Raw genomic sequence first — 6,629 nt, 5'->3', positions numbered from 1 at the left:
TCGTTTCTGCTTGCTCATAACGTAGTTCTCACAACGACCCACATCAACAAATTTCAGACCTTCTAAAACTTCTTTCGCAACCAGCCTCTTCATTCCTTTCGCGCTCATATGTTCGAGTCTATTACGTCGTAGACTTGAATTTGAAGCACTCAGCAATAGCAGCTATGTTCATACACCCTCCAGTGGTGTATAAGGTTCCAGATTTTGAGCCACGTGCTACCACCGTAGTACCCTTCATAATCTTCCACGAACTCTTCCCTAACTTTGTTGCATAACCTGTGTTGTCCAACTGACCAATAGAGATCAGGTTTCTTTTGAGACCAGGAATATATCTGACATCCTTTAATGTCCATTGATTTCCTGCCGGAGTTTTTATGCAGACATCTCCTTTTTCTTTAATCTTCAAATCTTTGTTGTCGGCAAGATACACCTTCTCAAAATTTCCATACTTGAAATTCCGGAACAACTCTTTATTTGGAGACGAATGAAAAGATGCACCTGAATCCAAAATCTAGATCGAACTGTCCACGCTGAGGATTAGAGCATCCCCAATGTCTTCTGCTGAATTTATAGAATCATCATCATCTCCATATTTGTGATTTTGCTTCCTCTTTGGTCTTGTACAACCTGTCCGAAAGTGACATTTTTCTCCACAATTCCAACACGTTACGTTTGGCCTATTTGGAGATTTTTCTCGGTTCTTTGATTTTGATCGCCCTTTGTTTGGGCCCTTCGGTTTACTTCTTCCCCGTTGGTCAACACTAGGAGCACTACCAGATGAATTTCCAATTTCTTGTTTGCGAGTACTTTCGCTGAGAACTACATCTCAAATTTCATCAAACTTTAGTTTATCAGATCCTCGGAAACTGCTGATTACGGCAACAACAGTATCCCATGACTCGGGTAAGGATGACATCAAAATCAACGCTTTAATTTCATCTTCGAAATTAATTTCCACCGAAATTAGTTGACTTATGATCATATTGAATTCATTTATATGATCAACAACAGATTCACCTTCAGACATCTGTAGATTGAATAATCTCCGCATCAAATACACCTTATTCATAGCCGACGGTTTTTCATACATATTTGACAGCACCTTCAATAGATCTGACGTTGTCTTCTCCTTGATAATGTTAAACGCCACGTTTTTGGATAGCGTCAACCGGATCATCCCCAAGGCTTGTCGATCCTTGAGCTTCCACTACTCCGTGGTCATGGTATCCGTCTTCACCCCCAACAAAGGTTCATGAAGATCTTTTTGGTATAGATAATCTTCAATCTGCATCTTCCAGAAATCAAAATCGGATCCATCAAACTTCTCAATTCCAATCTTTGAACTTTCCATCTTCACAGATCGTGGTGAATTTCGCCTAGCTCTGATACCAGTTGTTAGGATCGCACAACCACGCACACACTCGATCTAGATGAACACAAAGAACATGATAGAGAAAATGCAAGGAGAACTCTAGTTAAAGGATTTATATGGATGACTTCAAGTATGTACAGTAAGAGAGAATACAGAGAGAACATTTTCAAAGCTCTACCGGACGGGATATATATATGGTTCAATTTACTATATATAGCTTTTCTAGATTTAACCATCTACTATATATAGCTATTTACCATATATAACTTTACAAGATATAGCTTTACCATATATAGCTTTACCATATATAGCTTTACCACATATAGTTTTACGAGATATAGTTTTACCAGATATAACCGTTGACCAAGCTATAAATAAGCAGCATGCTCCATAACCTAATAATAGATACCCAAAAGATTTGGAGATGCCATGTTTATTGGGTTTATGTCCTAAAACTCATAGTTTGTAAATAAAATCATATTCTATTTTCAATAAAATTATTATTGTTGTTTATTCAATAAAGATTGTTATTGAATAAAGTGAACTTTACGATCATTAATCTAAATCCAATAAACTAAGAACACTCTGGCTATAGTATGATTATTTGAACTATATGTAGAGACATAAGAGTTGATCAAGTTCAAGTATATAGTCAAAATGATCTATAGTATAAGGATAAGACTGAGTACCTTATTCTGGGGACACTATGGATGCGGCCGACTTTTGTATATGATATAAACAATGTGATCACTAAAATTGTACATGTGGAGACATGTGAGTGGGGGCGTCCTATACAATGAGTATTGCATAAGATCGGACCATGAAGAAAATCACTCTCACTTTATAATGTCGTTTACTGTTGAGACTGATTTTCTTTTCATTCGATGACCTAGGTAACTCGATCTTAATCCTAAGCTAACCATGAACTCCTGTTTATTCGAAATTATCCTTAGATTTGCATGGGTGAGAGTGGCTCAAGTTCGCCGACTCAATAGGCCTCACATTTCAGGGGTAAGACTAGGTAAATGACTGGGGACATGGGGTGCAAGATGAAATTCACTCCTACCCACTTTTAGGGATAGAAGAGAGGTAATTCCCTTAAGTACTGACTCCAGGTCTTGAACAAGGGGCCCCACCCTCTCATTAGCCTGAGAGGGATCCGGTTTACTGGTTTGACCACAAACCAATTGTTCATTATAGGATCAGTGAGACATAAAAAACAAGAAGTAACTTTAGGGGTAAAACGGTAAATTGACCCAACTCTAGTTACGAACAACTTGTGAAGGATCGACTTACTAATCATGGTTATATCAAATGGACAGAAATATATCTATAGTGAGGGGAGAGCAACCACTAGGCTATAGTGGAATGTCCTAGTAGTTAGCGAATGTTGGTTAACAAGGTTAATGACCTTAACCGGTTAATCTTGAATCGTTGGAGCCCATGATCTATAGGTCCATTAGTCTCTCTACTAACTCATAACGGACTAAACCATAGAACAGTGTGACGAGTGAGTTCGAAGTGTTCGAATTCAAATTAGGGAGAATGCGCTACATATATACGATATATTTAACCGCATTTTTGTTTTATTTACGAATTAAACAAAAAGAGAGAATCTGAGATATTTAAATAAGATTTAAATATCTTAATCAACTATGTGTCATAATTAATTGGGATTGACATTTGAATTAATATTAAATATTAATTAAACAGTTTAATTAATCATTTAATATTACTTTAATTTGAAATTAATAATTCAAATAGATTTTTGAATCAAAATGAAGAAAGTCAAAATGTTGACTTTATTTAATGGAAAAATCCATGTTAGTGGAATTTTGAGGTGTCAAAATTTGGTTTAACCAAACTTGCATGTTTGCCAAATAAACCCCACAAATTTGAGTGGAATTTTGAGTGTCAAAATTTGGTTAACTCAAGCATGCATGTTTGTCACATAATCCCAAACATTTGAGTGGAATTTTGAGTGTCAAAATTTGGTGATCTCAAATTTGCATGAACATGCAAACATGACTCTATAAATAGAGTGATCAAGGTACATGGAAGGTGGTTCTTGTTGGTGAAAAACCTTGAGAAAAACCTCTCACAAACACTCTCTTCATATATACAAAATCCCTCCCAAGTTCAAGTCACTCATCGGATTCCACAATCCCGTTCTAAGACCTAAGGATAGTGGAGAAGACACTAGTGGTGGTTCGAAACCGGTTCGTGAGGAAAAATGTATTTGACCTACAAAAGATTAGTATTCAAACTCATTAAGTTTTATTACTTATGAACATACTAGTTATTTACTATAATTGATGTTCTAAAAGTGCCTAAGATCTAAATTGCTTCCGCATGTGTTATATTAACACCATCAATGTTCATGTATGCACCGAGCACGTGACCTTTATGGTCTATCATGGGGAGTAGTCTAGGGCCAAGATGGAACAAGAATAGAGCAAGTTACCTTAGCCACGAATCAAGAACCTCCTAAGACCTCCCATGGTACAACATGCTCATGACTTAAACTACGCTGCTTGTAACACATGAAGCCTTGAGCATAGGTATTCAGACTATATCATAGGAAAAACCCTTGATGTAGGATTAGACTACATCGCTTGGAACGTAAGAAGCCTTGGATTTAAGTTTTTCAAACTATGCCGTTTGGAACGTATGAAGCCTTGGACATAAGTTAAGTGGACCGTATCGAAGGGCAAGCCCTAAGATGCGGGTTAAGACTACGTTGCTTGGAACGTATGAAGCCTTGGACACAGGATTGTCAGGTGCATGGCTAGTGTCATAAATCCTAAGGGGAGTGTCTTGGAGAACGAACCAAGAACAGAACAAGAACCTAGAAAGTACCAAGAAAAAGTGAAAGATCAAGGACTAGAACATGGATCAAGATCCTAGTCCTAAGGACAAAAACCATAGTACTAAGGCCCTTAAAGGAAAACCAAGGTTTTAGAATCCAAGGACCAAGGTCTTTAGGATAGATAAAAATAAGAACCCCAAGTCAAGAACCAGAACTAGAGGGCCTAAGTACTTATAACAAGAACAAGAACAAGACAAGATCAAAGAATATGGTACCCTAGCATATAAAAGACACAATTAAGAGCCTACAAGTAGGCTACTTATTGAGTCTTTGTACTCATTCCTTATTTTCCATTTTTTTCAGGTGATAAGGAGCTAGTCGAGGTCGGTAGCAGACTCTAGAGCAGGTGCCATAGACAAACCTCACCGGTCGTCCTCAACCCTTTTGTTTTAAATTTTTTTGTGTCCATTTCTTATTTTGTGTTTTAACCATTATGTCATACTTTAAATTACTAATGTGTGCACATTATTTTGGGGTAATGTAAATGTTGGGTTTTATGTCCTAAAACTCATAGTTTGTAAACAAAAGCATATTTTGTTTTCAATAAAGTTGTTCTTGATATGTATTCAGTAAAGATTGTTATTGAATAAAGTGAATGTTACAATCATTAATCTAAATCCAATAAACTAAGAACACTTCGACTATAGTATGATTACTTGAACTATATGTAGAGACATAAGAGTGTATCAAGTTCAAGTATATAGTCAAAATGATCTATCGTATAAGGATAAGGTTAAGTACCTTATTCTGGGGACACTATGGATGCGGCTCATTTTGTATATGATATAAACAATGTGATCACTAAATTGTACATTTGGAGACATGTGAGTGGGGGCGTCCTATGCAATGAGTATTGCATAAGATCGGACCATGAAGAAAACCACTCTCACTTTATAATGTCGTTTATTGTTGAGACTGATTTTTTCATTTGATGACCTAGGTAACTCGATCTTAATCTTGAACTAACTATGAACTTCTATTTATTCGGAATTATCCTTAGATTTGCATGGGTGAGAGTGGCCTGAGTTCGCAAACTCAATAAGCCTCCCATTTCAGGGGTAAGACTGGGTGAATAGCTGGGGACATAGGGTGTAAGATGGAATTCACTCCTACCCGCTTTTAGGGATAGTAGAGAGGTTGTTCCCTTAAGTATTGACTCCAAGTCTTGAACAAGGGGCCTCATCGTCTCATTGGCTCGCGAGGGATTCGATTTAGTGGTTAGACCACAAACCAATTGTTCATTAGAGGATCAATGGGATTTAAGGAACAAAAAGTAACTTTATGGGTAAAATGGTACCCAGCTCTAGTTACGAACAATCTGTGAAGGAGACTTACTAATCATGGTTATATCAAATGGACAGAAGTATATATAATAGTGGGGGGAGTGCAACTACTAGGCTGTAGTGAAGTGTCCTAGTAGTTAACGAATTTTGGCTAATCAAGGTTAATTAATCTCGAATCGTTGGAGCCCATGATCTGTAGGTCCATTAGGTCCCTCTGCTAGCTCATATCGAACTAAACCTTAGAACAGTGTAACGAGTGAATTCAAAGTGTTCGAATTCAAATTAGAGAATGCACACTAAATATATACGATATATTTAACCGCATTTTGTTTTAATTATGAATTAAACAAAAAGAGAGAATCAGAGATATTTAAATAAGATTTAAATATTTTAATTATGAATAGGATTCATAAACAATATGTGCAGAATTGTTTGGAATTGACCTTTTATTTAATGTTAAATATTAATTAAATTGTTTAATTAATCATTTAATATTATTTTGATTTGAAATTAATTGTTGAATTAAAATCAAGAGGTTGACTTCACCTAATGGAAAAACACATGTTTGAGTTAGTGAAATATTGAGTGTCAAACTTGCATGTTTAAGTCCACTAACACATGTTTGAGTTAGGAGTTAGTAGAAAAACACATGGTTTAACCAAACTTGCATGTTTGCCACATAATTCCACAAGTTTAAATGGAACTTTGAGTGTCAATATTTGGTTTAACCAAACTTGCATGTTTGCCAAATAAACCCCACAAATTTGAGTGTCAAAATTTAGTAATCTCAAATTTGCATGAACATGCAAATATGACTCTATAAATAGAGTGATGAAGGTAGGTGAAAATTCTTCTTGAAAAACTTTGAGAAAATCTCTCAAAACTCTCTCTTTACATGTACTAAATTCCCATCAAGTTTCATCACTCACCGGATTCCACAATCTCATTCTAAGACCGGAGAATAGTAGGGAAGACAATAGTGGTGGTTTGAAACCGTTTGTGAGGAAAAAGAAATTTGAACTACAAAAATGTTATATTCAAACTCATTGAGTTTTAATGCTTTTGAAACATACTAGCTAATTTACTATAATTGATGTACTTAGAG

At 36.0% G+C, this 6,629-nt stretch overlaps 1 pseudogene; it reads right to left on the bottom strand.

Annotated features, from left to right (window-relative positions):
- Positions 1-511: 511 nt before the first annotated feature.
- LOC111479217 lies at positions 512-1,396 on the bottom strand (annotated as a pseudogene).
- Positions 1,397-6,629: the final 5,233 nt, after the last annotated feature.

Source organism: Cucurbita maxima, unplaced genomic scaffold (genome assembly GCF_002738345.1).
Source record: "Cucurbita maxima cultivar Rimu unplaced genomic scaffold, Cmax_1.0 Cma_Scf00005, whole genome shotgun sequence".
Classification (NCBI taxonomy): domain Eukaryota; kingdom Viridiplantae; phylum Streptophyta; class Magnoliopsida; order Cucurbitales; family Cucurbitaceae; genus Cucurbita; species Cucurbita maxima.
The sequence above is the reverse complement of the archived record's forward strand: the minus strand, read 5'-3'. Positions and strand labels throughout refer to the sequence as shown.